The sequence below is a fragment of the Myotis brandtii genome, unplaced genomic scaffold, assembly GCF_000412655.1.
Source record: "Myotis brandtii unplaced genomic scaffold, ASM41265v1 scaffold186, whole genome shotgun sequence".
NCBI classification, from domain to species: domain Eukaryota; kingdom Metazoa; phylum Chordata; class Mammalia; order Chiroptera; family Vespertilionidae; genus Myotis; species Myotis brandtii.
The window spans coordinates 2,636,031-2,651,783 of NW_005356905.1; the positions used below are offsets into that span (position 1 = coordinate 2,636,031).

The 15,753-nt window shown below is 40.7% G+C and overlaps 1 long non-coding RNA gene across 1 annotated transcript in view; it reads left to right on the top strand.

Annotated features, from left to right (window-relative positions):
• The window catches only part of LOC102245206, a 21,129-nt gene extending 5,843 nt beyond the window's left edge, over window positions 1–15,286 (top strand). Inside the window, exon 3 of the long non-coding RNA XR_313469.2 lies at window positions 15,248–15,286. This is a non-coding gene — a long non-coding RNA (uncharacterized LOC102245206). The remainder of the gene's footprint in view (window positions 1–15,247) is intronic.
• Window positions 15,287–15,753: the final 467 nt, after the last annotated feature.

Sequence of the window (15,753 nt, forward strand, 5' to 3'; positions counted from 1 at the left end):
TGCTGCAGCCCCCTGCTGGTCACCTTGCTGGAAGCCCTGCTGCTGCCACTGCCGCTCCCACGTGCTGATGGTACCGGCCCCCGCTCGCACCTGCTGAAGGTGCGAAGTGATTGGGGCCAGCGCCGTCAGTAGGTGTGAGCGGCAGCTGCTGTCCGGATTGCCCCTCAGGAGCAGGGGGAGGTGGAGTAGCCCTCAGGGGCCATCAGGGCCGGTAGCTGCCGCTCGCACCCACTGATGGCACCAAGCGATCGGGACTGGCACTGGGCACCAGCAGTGAGTGCGAGCAGCGGCTCTGGCACTGGCAGCGGATGTGAGTGGCGCTGGCACTGGCAGCAGGTGCGAACATCTGACGGGACCGTGGCATGCGGGAGCAAAGATTTTGTAGTAACCACCAGAGGCTTGCCCCATGACAGCAACCGGTGCCCTGCCTTGGTCTGGCACCCCCGCTCACCTGCTCCACCATCCTGCTGCGGCCGATGCCTGCCATGTTCCGCCTACGCCCCTTGGTGGTCAGCACATGTCATAGTGACCAGTTGTTTAGTTGTTCCTGTTGTTCTGCCTTTCGTTCTATTTGAATATTAGCCTTTTATTATGTAGAATTATTTCAGAGAGGAAGGGAGAGGGGAGAGTGATAGAAACATCAATGATGAGAATCATTGATGGGCTTCCTCCTGCACGCTCCCTACTGAGGATCAAGCCCGCAACCACAGGCCGACGCTCTATCCACTGAGCAAAACCTGCTAGGGCCTTAAAAGTATTTACAGTTTCTGAGTTTCTTAGAAATCAAGAGCATGGTTCCTACATTAAAAAAGGAAACTTAACTTGCAGAAATCTTGCTTGGATTTTGCTACGTTTGCACTGCAAGATTGCCAAGATTTGTCTTCAAATTTACCAATTCTGGAACTAGCATATATTTGCCCTGTAACTTTAAACAAAGCTATGTTCCAGAGACATGTCTATGTTAGTAACACACAAGAATACGAAGGATGAGGAGGGGGAAGAGAATACAGAGAAGAATGATCACACAGCACAGTTGTTTTGGTCCCTGGGCAGTGGAGAGAGTCCCTAAGAGGCTGGTTCTCCTGAATCTCAGTTGCTAAGGGAGAGCCTACACTCCTTTAACACCATCGTCTCCCAGGAACTATATCCATCCTTTTTATAGGATATCATTTAAACATTACAACTGTTCCATGTCAAAGCACAATTTAAAAAAGTTAAAAACATGATTTTCATATAAAAATAGAATGCATATGTGCCAAAATATATTAAGCTCAATATTGAATGAAGGAACTAGTAACATAACAAAATTGGTTTCCAAAAGCATTTAAGGAAAAGGGAATTATGTAGCATGCCAGGAAAAAAATTTTAAAGATAGTCAATGTCCTATAAACAATAAAATTATAACCCTTGGTATGATTTTTTTCTATTGGACAGAAATATAAAAATTAATATGTAACTTCGTAATTTTGGGGCTCTAATCAAAGAGCAAATAGGAAAATCAAACAAAGGTACTTTTCCCAAGGGAATCAAACAATCCTTGCAGGCTTGATAAATAATGACCCAGAATGACACTGAAAGGACATAAAGTGATCCTCTTTATTGCTTAAAATTTTGTTCATCCTCCAGGCTTTTCCTCTCTAGACTGAAAGCATCATGGGGTCAGGGGCTGGTGTGTCTTTTTGCCATTGTGAAGAACGTGCAAACACATAATGAGCAGTGACGGGTGCTGAGTATGCAGTGAATCAATGTTTGCTTAGCTGAATTGAATAGAGTTTTAGAAAGATGAGTAACTTGCATAAGTGGTGAGTGGCAGATTCCCTGAGATTTCTTAGAACTGCTCAGTAAGAGGTGTACTATTTCCTAGGAGTGCTATAGCACATCATCACAAACTGGGCACCTTAAAGCAACAGAAATTGAGCTGCTCACAGTTCTGAAGGCTTGAAGTCTGAGAGGGGCTGGCAGGCCATGATCCCTCTGAAGGCTTTAGAGAAGATTCCTTCCTTGCCTCTTCCTAGCTTCTGGTGGTTGCCAGCAAGCTCTGGTGTTTCCTTTTAGCTGCATCACTCCATTCTGCCTGTCTTCACATGGTTGTCTTCCCTCCATGTCTGTCTGTATCTCTGTGTCTCTTTTTATAAGGACACCAGCGATTGCTAATAAAATATGGCCTCATCTTAATTTATATCTTAATTAAATCTGCAAAGACTATTTTCAAATAAGATCACGTTCACAGTACCATCAGTTAGGACTTGAACATATTTTTAAAAAAATTTATTTTTATTGATGCCAGAGAGGAAAGGAGAGGGTGAGAGAGCTAGAAACATCAATGATGAGAGAGAATCATTGATCGGCTGCCTCCTGCATGCCCCCTACTGGGGACCAAGCCCACAACCTGGGGCTGTGCCCTGACAGGGAATCGAACCGTGACCTCCTGGTTCATAGGTCGATGCTCAACCACTGAACCACACCAGCCAAACTTGAACATATTTTTATGGTGGACACAATTCAACCCATTACAGGAGGCTTGGAGATAGAAGGTCTTGGGTATGAATACCTTTAGTCCATTTAGTTGGGTAAGAATCTCTCAGCATTGTGTGTAGGCTTTCTGCTTACCCAGGTGTTGGGGAAAAAATCCTGTTCTTAGCTATATGCAATTTCAGGAGCCCCAGGCACTTATCATGACTATTTTGCATCTAGTCACCTTGTTTTGATCTTTTAGCTCTAGTTCTAGTAATAAATCCCTTTCATGTTCTCTGAAATGAAGTACTTGCCTTTTACCCAGGTTCTAGTAAGTAAGTTCTTACCTTGACCCTGTGTTATCTGAGGTTGTGGTACCTGTTCAGGAGACCAGTTCTTCTGGGACCTAATCCATGCCCTGCTCTTGCCAAAGCACCCAGGTGCAATCAAGTACCAGCTGAGCTGTGAGTTAGTAGAGAATAGGGGGAGCAGGCACTCCACTGTGACTGGCAAAGAGAAATGTGGGCAGAGATGGCTTGCTTCTTTTTGTGGTTGGCCTGGCATTCACAAGGTGTGCTTAGCTGATTTCTGACCTGGTGCGTGTCAGTGGCATCCTATCATGGTGCCTGTGCTAGAGAGGCCTTTTGGGGTTTGGGAGCAGCAGCAGTCCTTAGCATTTGGCTGAAGAAAGCATAATATTCAAGTGTTTAGCTGTAAAACCTTCCAAATTAGGTTTGTTTTTTTGTTTTGTTTTGTTTTTTTGCACATCTCCTACAGTAAGCATTTATTAGTTGACTAGAAGCCCAGTGCACGAATTCATGGACAGGTGGGATCCCTCCATCTGGCCAGCAATCGGGGCCAGGGCCGGTGGCTGGGAAGGAACCGCAGGAAGGACCGCAGGAGAGCTCCAGGGTGCCCCATCTCACCTAGTCCCGATCGGCCGGACCCCAGCAGCAAGCTAACCTACTGGTTGGAGCATCTGCCCCCTGGTGGTCAGTGCATGTCATAGCAACCAGTCAGTCGACCACTCGGTCGGACACTTAGCATATTAGGCATATGTGTGTGTGTGTGTGTGTGTGTGTGTGGGTGTGTGTGTATATAGAGGCCCGGTGCATGAAATTTGTGCATGGGGGGGGGTCCCTCCAGCCCAGCTGCACCCTCTCAAATCCGGAACCCCTCGGGGGATGTCCGACTGCTGGTTTAGGCATGATCCTGGGGATTGAGCCTAAACCGGCAGTTGGACATCCCTCTCACAATCCAGGACCTCTGGCTCCTAACTGCTCACCTGCCTGCCGGCCTGGTCGCCCCCAACTGCCCCCTTCTGCCGGCCTGGTTGCCCCTAACTGCCCCTCCTGCCAGCCTAGTTGCCCCACGCAGCCTGCTGTTTGGTCATCTGTCCAGTTGTTTCAGTTGTGACAGCCCCTGGTAGGAAAGGTTGCCCTAACTGGGAATTGAACCAGCGACTCAGTGGTGCACAGGACAATGCTCAACCAACTGTGCCACACTGGCCAGGGCTAGTTTTTTTTTTAATTTAAGTTTTTTATTGTTGACACCATTGCAAATATCTTATCCTCCATTGCCCACTCCAAATTAGTTCTGAAAAACTATGAACCACCTCATACATTTTTAAGTTAGCATCTGAAACTTTTTACCAAAAGTTTAGATAATTGCAAAAGATGAAATATTGGGCATTTTGTAATATATTAACATTTAAAAATAAAACGGCTCCATCACTCTTTTAAAAGTGTCCAGTGGAATGTAGATACCATAATACTTAGATACCACTAGCATGTCTTTACATATCCATAGATAAGTTCTTCTAAAGTGGTTAGATTTTTGCAAATTTCTTTTTTCTTCCTTGAATTCATATTTCCATTTTAATTTTTTTCAGAATTTAAACCTTCAAGTAATATATTTTTAAGCATAAAAGTATTTTATTGTTTATTCTTTGCAAAAAAAAATCAAGTTTTAAAATTGTCCTCTTGAAAAACGCCATACAGTTCTTTTAAGAGTTAAGTTTTTTGGATTGAGTTATTATCATCATTATAAGTATATAATTAAAAAATAAAGATAATGAAATTTGATAATTAGTAAATACAAAATGTAAACTTTTAGTAGAAATCCAATTTCTAATGAAATAACTATTTCCCCTTGCACTCAGTTCTGATATCTATGAATGATTATTGCTTACTGCTAGAATGAGATAGAGTTTTGTATAATTCTATTACTTTTTCATTTTTTGCAGATAAATGTGCCAGGAAATGTTTTTCATATAAATAATATATCAATATATCAGATATTTAAAAAAGGCTTTATTACGACTTAACAAATGATTATTAATTATAGTTTTTACTCTTTTACTTTGAGATGCCTTGATTAACTTAATATAATCACAGAGGATTAGAAAAATGGAAATATTCCTTATTTTCTATGTCTTTGCCAATGCAATATGTTTTATAAAATGCTTTTCTCTTAATTACATAATTTAAACATTTTCACTGAAATCTTGGAGCTGAAAATTTTCTTCATTTGGATAGTGGAAGGTCTAATTGGCAAACCAGTCATCTTTGTTAGTCCCATCTGTCCTAGTCAGATGACTTATTGTCCATCAGAAAAAAGTTTGACCTCATTTTTCAATTTAAATATATGTGTGTTGCATTTCAGAAGAGAGTATAAAATTACTGGAAGAATTATGGGACACATTTTATAAGACAAATTACTAAAAGCAGACAAGATTTAAATGATGTAGATCTAACATAGTTAATTTATCAATGTCTTATCAAGTTATAAAAAGGTATCAAATCAAATGCTATTTTTCATTACTTAATTTACAATAATGCAGTGTAATTTGTAGCTTAAAATACTACTTATTTATGAGCGAGAGAGTATGATAAAAAGTATGCTTAGATGCTGGTGTTCAGCTTTTGGAATTAACTAAATAAGAACAATAGATACAATTAGAATTAACTCCATTAATTTTATTAGACATCATGATCAAGCTTTCCTATGTATTTAAAGAAAAGATGTATTCAATAGTAAATAGTACTATTAAATTAATCAGTTCAGCAGCTAGCATTTATTTTAAAAAACAAATACTAAACATTTTAAGATGACATTAGATCAGGATTGTAACTGAAGTAAATATTTCCTTGTATGATTTGATAAAAATAGATATATATCAATTCTAAAAAAGGTTTGTAAAGTTTTATGGGTAAATTTTTATCCACTTAGTCTTTAAACTCTTGGTAGATCAAGATAACATTTTAGTTACATGAAGAGTCAGTTATGATAGTAGACCACAATCCTGCCCCTTGGTGTAATCCCTTTCTTTTGGTTCTAACTAACAGAATATGGTAAAGGTGATGGGAAGTGATTCTATGAATGTGCAATTTATGTGAGATGAGACTGTCTTGCTAGTAAAGTCACTCTAGAGCAGTGGTTCTCAACCTGTGGGTCCCGACCCCTTTGGGGGTCGAATGACCCTTTCACAGGGGTTGCCTAAGACCATCGGAAAACACATATATAATTACGTATTGTTTTTGTGATTCATCACTATGCTTTAATTATGTTCAATTTGTAACAATGAAAATACATCCTGCATATCAGACATTTACATTATGATTCATAACAGTAGCAAAATTACAGTTATGAAGTAGCAACGAAAATAATTTTATGGTTGGAGGTCACCACAACATGAGGAACTGTATTAAAGGGTCGCGGCATTAGGAAGGTTGAGAACCACTGCTCTAAAGCCTTACCTTCCTGTTTTGATGAAGTAATTGGCCATATTGAGGAAGCTCATGTGGCAAGGAACTGTGTGCTGGTGGCCTCTAAAAGCTGATGTTATTCTGAAGAGCTGAGGGTTACTGCCAGCAGATGGTCAGCAAAAAGTAAAGGCCCTCAGTCCTATAACTACAAGGGAATGAATTTTCCAATAACCTGAGTGAGATTGGAAGTGGATCCTTCTCCAGTTAAATCTCCAGATGAGAATGTAGCCCAACTAACCCTTTACTGCAACCTTGTGAAGCCCCAAGCAAAAGACTTGAATGAACTCTAGCCAGACTCTTGACTCACAGAAACATGAAATAATGAATGTATGTTGTTTTAAGTTGCTAAATTTATGGTAATTTGTTGTGCAACAATAGACACCTGATAAACTTATCTATTCAGTTTTGGCATTTTTAGGTGCTTTTCTTATAAATAATAGCAAATCCTAGAAAATAATATTAGAATAGCTGAAAAGAATTGTCTATGTTTAAATATGAGGGGAAGTCTTTTTAAAAAGAATTTAATATACCCTATTGATTCTTTCTTTGCTTTTTTTTCATGGAACACTTCCAGAATAATGTATGTATGTCTGTTTGTTCATTTATTTGTTTATTTATTTACGTCAGTTGAGAGAAAATAGAAAGAGGCATAGTTCTTACATGAGGATTTTCATTGTTCCCACTACCCTACTACCCCATAGCAGAATTCCCCAGGCCAAAATACTATTTTTAATACAATGCTTTACTCTTAATAGAAATGTATGTAAGACTAGGAAAGACAGGAGACTCTAAGGCAGTGGTTCTCAACCTTCTGGCCCTTTAAATACAGTTCCTCATGTTGTGACCCAACCATAAAATTATTTTTGTTGCTATTTCATAACTATAATGTTGATACTGTTATGAATCGTAATGTAAATATCTGATATGCAGGATGGTCTTAGGCGACCCCTGTGAAAGGGTCGTTCGACCGCCAAAGGGGTCGCGACCCACAGGTTGAGAACCGCTGCCAAGGGTTTATTATATCCTGATTACTCATTAAAAGATTCCACTCCTTCCTTTAGCCCCCTGGAGGTTTGTTCACTCAAAGAAATTCTCCACTGTATGGGTGAGAGGTGTGCCTTTATTTAAAGTGTGGGAGACCTCTTGGTTCATGGTTCAGTTCCCTGGTAGAGCACATGCCCTGGTTGCAGGCTCAACCCCCAGTAGGGGGCGTGCAGGAGGCAGCCAGTCCAGTCGATGATGTTTCTCTCTTATTGATGTTTCTATCTCTTTATCCCTCTCCCTTCTGCTTTCTCTAAAAATCATTAAAAAAATATTTTTAAAAAGTGGGAGTAACTCTCATGTGAGCATAGGCACTCTGTCTGGCACATCAATATTGGGAAAGATTATCTCTGGACGTTAAGGACTTAGAAATTAATTCTCTTTACATTTTCTCTGCTTTCATACCCCTTGGGAAGTTTTAGGACTACGCGATTAACCAAAGGCGTCTCTAACAATTACAAAACCCAGTCTCCTGATGCAGAGACTTAGAGCCTATCTAGTTCTCATGGGGAAGATAAAGCTAAAGGGAAGAAAAAACTCTCCACCCCTTTGAAACTTATATTCTGGTGGAGGGAGACATACACTAAATAAAATAAATGTATATAGTATGTGAGGAGGTTAAGTATTATAGAAAAAATAAAGATGCGGGATAGATGTTATTTGAAGATGGCAATTTAAAGAGTTGGTCAGAGAAGTCCCCACTGAGCAGGGTAACTAATTTCTGGGGGAGGTTCCATGCAGGTAAAGGAAATCCAGCTGGTATTGGATTTCTAATCTGTAACCTTATGCAATGGAAAACAATGGATCAATCTTTTTATAGGGTTATGAGCAGAATGGTTGTATCCCTAGAATTCTATACCTTGCTAAACCATCATTCACATATTGAAGGAAGAAAAGGACATAAAGAGGCAATTCAAAGAAGAAATGCAAATAACAATAAGCATCTGAAAAGACCTTAGACTTAGTAAATATTAAAGGAATGCAAATTCCGTGAGATGACTTTTTCCCCCCCCTGTTATATTGCAAAGGTGAAAAAGTCATGTTGGTGAGAGAGTGTGAGGACGCAGACTTTGTTGGTGGCAGTGTAAACTGGTGCAGCTTTTCTGGAGGTTAGTTAGGCAATATATTGAAAGAATTTTAATGTGTAAGGCCTTGAATTCAGCAATTCCCCTTACAGGAGTTAATCCTAAGTAAATAGCATATATAAAGATGGACAAAATATATATTGCAGTATCAGGAACGGCCTAAATTTTATGATAGAGGATTGGTTAAACAAACTAATATAGACACATAGAAGAGAATATGTCGCCATTACAAATAACAATGTAGATCTATAAAAGCCTGGTTACTACATATTATTGAGAGAAAAAGAGTAAAAATGCACTCATATTTACTAGTGGGAGAGTAACTTGGTAGGGCAGTTTGGTAATAACTATCAAAAAGGTAAATGCAGAAATGCTTTAACGCAGATGTTTCACTTTTAAAAATATATATAAAGATATGTTCAAAACAATCCAACAGGCCCAAAATGGAGTCACTGATGCTAAGCCTCTGGTTAACAAACTGAAACTTACAGTCTCGGCCTCTCCCAGAAATGGATTCTTAAACCAATCAGGAATCACTAGATCAGCACGACTTAATGTGCCTGGTAGACCCCTGTTATTTTCTAAAGGAAAGTGATCTTGCCTTAACTCAGAATAGACCTGGTTGTCTGAGAGCCTCTGCTAAGTCCTGGCTTGAACATTGGTGGGATAGGACTTCTTTTTATTTCTAGAACTAGATGTCAAGGCGATCAGTAGTGATTTAAGCAGCTGCTTCAGGAGAAATGTCAAATTCTTTGCTCTTTAAAAATATTAGTGGAAAATTTAAAAATCTGTGGACTCTTCAACACCTTCACTTTTCTGAAATCCAAAATTACTAATATAAAAAAGAATGCCCTGCAATTCAGTCGAATTCACAGATACTTACTGGCACAGCTGCCATTTGCACAAGAAAATGAAGCAAAAGTGGCAGGATACACAAGTAGCTATTTGCAGAGGCACTTGAAATCCACAGTCTATGTTTGCATGGATTCCTGGCACTGGATGCTCAGTGGCAACCCGGCATCCAAGATAACTACCATCCTAGCTTAGGTACTTATCACCCTGCAAACCTTAAATTTACTTCACACCTGCTTTTGAAACCTGGAGTTACTGCCAACTTGTTTTCACAGATGGATTTGGCAAAAATTCCAGCATCTTGTACAAAATTATAGATCAGAGTAAATCCACGTCCCAAATTCTTTGGACATCTGGAATATGTAAAAAAACGTGATATCTACTTCAGAAAGGAGCCCAGTGCCCTCACAGGTCCTTATCATTTTGGTCAGAGCAGTACAAAGCAGGAATGGGAGAAGCTGTGGCCCCAGGGCCGGCTTGCCCGGTGTTCTCCCCTCAGAAAGCATTCCTAGTCAGGTGAGACTATCCGTGCCCAAAGCTTTAATGACTTTGCTGCTTTCTCTCAGAAAATAATTGTACAAGGTAATTGCTTTTATTATGGAAATGTATTTCTGGACTGAAGTTCAGGGTATTTTGAAAATTCAATGCAGTGCCATGTGTATACAAATAAGCTGCTTAGAAGGGGAAGAAAGAGGCAGCCAATGAGAATTCTTTACTAATGCTTTGAGATTGTCTGTGGTTTAAGCAATTAACCTTGTAATTTTGTCTTCAACTCTTAGAAAAAACAATTTGGGTACTTTAAATAACCACAACAGTGCTATATTCGCACTGTAAGTAGAAAGTGCAAGTAATGGAAAACATTGATATTTTCCTGACCATACACCAAGCTTTCCTCTTTCATGTACTAAAAAGGTTGTATAGAATAGTGGTGAAGAGCTTGAATCTAGACCACAGTGTCTGAATCCTGACTTTACCATTTAAAAAATATATATATATTACCTGGCATGTGCCCTTGACCAGGACCAATCCTGGGATCCTTCAGTCTGCAGGCCAGTGCTCTACCCACTGAGCCAAACTAGCTAGGGCCTGGCTCTGCCATTTGTTAACTGGGTGATCTTGGATAGATTACCAACTTTTCGTGCCTAGGCTTTTTTATCTGTAACATGGAGAAAATAGCTGCCTGTGTCATGGGCTATGAGAGCATTTAAAGCAGTAAGCACTATTTAAGCATCAGCGGTCATTATGAACTTTTGGATACATTTTTGTGTTGGAAGTTTTATTGGAATCCCAAGGTAACTAAATCAATAGGTACTTCCATACTATATTTTTGCAGACAAAAATATTTGCTTTGAACAGTCATTTAACTCTTATTAAAAGATGACTAGCATACTCGTACTTAAAAGTAATTTAGAATATTATACCAGAAGCAGTGTTTGTCTGTTATAAACATTCCAAAAAGTATATCATTTGGGAGTCCTACAATTTATTTAACAAATATTTTTGAGCACTTACCATGTGTAAGACACTGTTCTAGCAAGGGATTGCTGTGTGTGTGTGTGTGTGCTTATGTCCTTTAAGGAGGACACAAACAGCAAATAAGCAGATGGTAAAGCTGGTGGTGATAGTTCTATGAAAAAATATAAGGCCAAGTCAGGGTAGAGAGTGATGGAGAGTAGGATCCTATAGGGAAGGCCTCTCTGATGAGGTCACACTTGAGAAAAGAGCTAAAGAAGCGAAGGAATGAGCCATGTAAATATTTGAGAGGAGGGGTGTCCAGGAAGAGGGCACAGCAGGTGCAAAGGCCCTGAAGTGAGAGAGTGCTTGGTACACTTAAGGAATGGCAGTATGGAATTTAAACCCAGGAAGTCTGTCTCCAGAGCCTACATTCCATATTCCCACATTATCTTCCCCTGTAAACTCTCTGCTTCAGATCTGCAGATTATGTGAAAAAAATAACCATCACTATTATAACATAAATAAGCTATATAGACTTACATTTGTTGTTCTGTTGACTTAGAAATTCCAAAGAATCAGTGTGGACAACAAGTTTGACTTTTCCCTTTTCAAAAGCAGCTCAGATTAGCAAGCAAAAATATTCAATTAAGAGAAGCAAGTAGGGCACTGTGAAATGCTCCTTAGCCTAGAAAGACCCTTAGCCTAAGATTTTTGTGTAAAAATTTTCATGCCTAATTCTTTTTCTGAGGCCAGTGCTGGGTCCCTGAAGGGTCTCTGAACCCAATAAAAGTTGAGAATCGTCACATCACCAAACAGTGTTTCAGAACCTAGAAATCTTTTTGGTTTTGTTTTAACATAACATCTCAAAGAAGCAAAAATGTAACAAAAACATGTTTTTAAAAAGGGAAGTATAGAAGAAACCAATTGCTTTTTTTTTTAAAGGTTTTGTGGTTATGACACCATTTAGAGAATAATTACTAATTAGATGAATTAAAGTTCAGGATTTAAGTCTGGAAGAGCTTATTTTAGGGGAAATTATAAAGAGTAGCAGATCACGTCATAGAAAAGCAGCCACCTGGCTAGAGGAATATTCTGAAGAACATGTAAAACTGAGTGGTATACGCTTTCTATTTCTAACACAGTGCCGGAAATTCTGGGCATGGAGAATCTAAATCAGTGGTTGTAAACTGAGAAAGTGTGTTATTCTGGGTCCCCTGAGAAGCCTCCAAAATGGGATTAGATGTGAAAGGATTTTAGTCAGGGAAACATTTGTTTGAGAGAAGGTGGAGAGGAAGGCAGATAAGCTGGGGAGCCATCGAACTGTGATGCGAGCCTGACTCTGACTGAAGGAGACAGAGAAGGAAGGTTTGACGGAAACACCCTAGATCACCTAGAGTCAAAGGAGGGTTCAGCAAGGCTGCCATGGAGTCCTCGAGCCAGTCACGGGCTCGGGAAGTCCCCATCTCCCAGGACTCGGCTTGCCTTGGTATTTAGTGTCTTTGCAGCACTCAGTCATAGGCTGGAATCCTGGTCTCCCCACAAACACAGCGATGGGTTTCAGTGCAGGGCTCTTGGTCAGTTATGCTGCAGCTGATGTTGGAGCGGTGCAGGGTCATGGCCACAGGGGGGTAGGTCTCTGAATCACCTGGGGAGCCATCTCTCTTCATCTTCCATCACCTTCAGCCCCAGCCCTTCCATTCCAACTCATTTTTTGGGTGGTGGTGGTTGAAGGGTTACATTTTTAACCACTGAGAATGCCATTTCAAAGTTACACTCTCATCAGGAAAATGTGATAAAGGTATGGATACATTTTCTGTGATTTTGTGCCACAAACACCACTGTTTAGTAGATCATTTAATATGAAACAGTTTCTACTGACATATCTTGTTTCATTTTCCCATTAGATAGAAATACAACTTTAAGTTAGCTTAAATATAACCATTAAGGTTATTCTACAAAACAAAACAAAACAAAACAAAACAAAACAAAGCAAGGCCATGTGGTCATTAGCAACCATAGGGCCCTGCTGCAGCTCTGCCCAGGCAGCCAGAAGCTGGCGGGGAGAGAGGTGCCATGTCCCTCATGTGTTCTGAGGTGGTGGTAAAAGGGGTTGAAACCCTAGGAAACAGAAAAATATCTTCTGTGTTTATGTTTATTTTATGCATGCGTTATTGGGAGTGATCTTTTATAAATGGTTTACTAAGGATTTGCAACAACATTACTTAGTAGCTGATAAACTACTATGTCTGTACCTCTGATTTGTTATAAATATTTAGAGGACACAGTTATTTAGCAAACAGTTCTCATCTATCTGTATAAAACCCTAATATGCAAATTGACCAAATGGTGAAATGACCAGCGGAATGACCGGTCGCTATGATCCGCACTGACCACCAGGGGGCAGACATTCAACACAGCAGATGCCCCTAGCCCGCAGGCCCCCGACCAGCGGCGGTGGCGGGGCTGGCGAGCGGACGGTACCAGGCCAGCCAAGGTGGGTGCGAGCGGGGCCCCAGTTGCCCCACCGGTCGCCCCGCAGATCAGCCCTGATTGCTGGCCAAGCCTAGGGACCCACCCCATGCATGAATTTCATGCACCGGGCCTCTAGTGGTCATATAAAGATGGAGCCCAGTTCCTGTAGTCCCAAGATCACTTCAACAATGATAAGTTTCAATGCTGGCTGGGGAAGGGTAGCCCCAAAAGATTACATTGTGGGCTTGCCATACATCCCACCCTCACATCCCTCAATCAGGCCCCCTCTGCTTTCCGCTCTTCCTCCTCACTCTCTCAGACTGTGCAGTGAAGCACTTCCCACCCCCTGCGGCGCATGCACAAGGATGTCTCTTTTTCCACGGTGGATCTGACCTGGGGTAGAGCACTTGATTACAGGCATCTCCTCTAAGCACGAGTACTCCAGTCCTGAATATCAGGTGTTATAGGCAGCAAACGCTGATGGTATTCTATTTGCCATTAATTTAAGTGGGAAAAACTGCAATGGCTATTGGTCAATGCTTAAGCATTTCCTCAACTGTAACACAGCAGAGTAAAAAGCCTGAATATAATAAACAAAATGTTCATGTTCGGATATAAATTGCTTGATCATCACTTTCTGATCACCAAAAAAATTTGCCTCTTATTATACTAATAATTATTAACTAACGATTGCTTTGTGTGCAGTAAAGTGCGCTATTTGAATGTCCTATGTAGCTATGCTGGCTAATTTTATGTGTTGACTTCACTGGCCTAAAGCGATGCCCAGATAGCTGGTAAAATGTTATTTATGGGTGTGTCTGTGAGGGTATTTTTGGAGGAGATTAACATTTGGTTCAGTAGACTGAGTAAAGAGATCACCCTCACCAATGTGCGTGGGCATCATCCAATCTGTTGAGGGCCCGAAGAGAACAAAAAGGCAGAGGAAGGATACATTTCCTCCTTCTTCTTGAGCTGGGACATCCATTTTCTCTTGCCCTGTCAGAGCTCCTGGTTCTTGGTCCTTCGGGCCCCAGGAAGGTTCTCAGGCCTTTGGCCTCGGGCTGAATCACACCACTGGCTTCCTGTTCTCTAGTCTGCAGATGGCAGATTGTGGGATGTCTCAGCCTCCATAACCGCATGAGCCAATTCCTGTAATGTATCTCCTCCTATATCTGCTCCTGTATTGGTTCTGTTTGTTCTGCTTCTCTGGAGGACCCTGATTAACACAGAAGCAGACACCATCTGTGACTGCCCATATCTCCCCTGGCCTTTCTGGCTGATGGCTGATTTCCAGCGCCAGCACCAGAGATTCTTCGCCTGAGGGCTCGCAGAGTCCATGGGAGCTCACTAGGTCTTTGTCGCCGGGTAGAACTGTGGGAGCAGTCCTCTCCCAGGGACTGACCAGAATAAGGACTGTGCTCCCTCACCCCTCTGTGGGAGTAATGTTGAGGCCTGTACTCTACACTGACTTCCTTTACTGGTATTTCCCAGATCATTAGCCAAAAGATTTATTTGCACTTGAATCCTTGTCTTAGAAAAGCAGAAACCTGCTTTTGAAGAACCTAAACCAAGACTTTCTACTGTAAACTTTATGCACTATAGATGACTGTGATGTTTTGATCTTTTCCTTAGCTCCAGCAATATCCCACATGGATTTCCCTTCACTGGCCCTCAGCATGCTTTTCAAAGTACCTATGTGTTAGAATATAAACCGTTAATTTCCTCATATATCATTTTGTTTAAAATGTTGTAGAGTTTTGAGGATGGAAATGTAAATTTTTCCTATATAAATATCTCTGAAAAACATTGACATTGTATGTAGCGTGAGTACTAAAAATCAAGAAGTATCAAAAATTGGAAACAATTAAAATGTCCATCAACATTGGTAAATGGGGGGGGGGGGACATACAAACAATGGAATATTATTTAGCCATGAAAAGGAATAAAGCACTGCCCTGGCCAGGTGGCTCAGTTGGTTAGAACATCGAAAAAGTTGCAGGTTAGATTCCTTGTCAGGGTACATACCTAAGTTGTGGGTTTGATCCCTGGTAGGGGTGGGTATGGGAGGCAATGCATCAATATTTCTCTCTCACAATGATGTTTCTCTCTCTCTCTCAACAGAAAAACAAACACCAAAAAAATCCCCCACAAACATACCTTTGGGTGAGGATTTTTAAAAAGGAATAAAGTACTGATATGTGTGCAACATGGATGGATTTAAAAATACGCTAAATAAAGGAAGTCATGTACAAAAGGCCACCTATTGTATGAGCCCCCTCCCCGCCTCCTGCCTTTAAATGGAATATCCAAAATAGGCAAATAAGGAAACAGAAAACGCATTAGAGGTTGATAGGGACTGGAGGAAGGGCAAATGGGATTGATTGCTAATGTGTAAAGGTTTCTTTTGGTGACAAAAATGTTTGGAATGAGATAATGGTGATTGTTGTACAACATGGTAAATATACTAAAAACTGCTGAAATCAAGAGGCATCATACCAGGAAACTGATGACTGGGAAGATGTTCTGTGGAATATTCATATACAGCCTTGCATTGATTTGTGTATCAATCTGTTCTGGCTATGTATGGTGTCAGATGGGTACTAGACTTATCAGGGTCACTTTGTAAG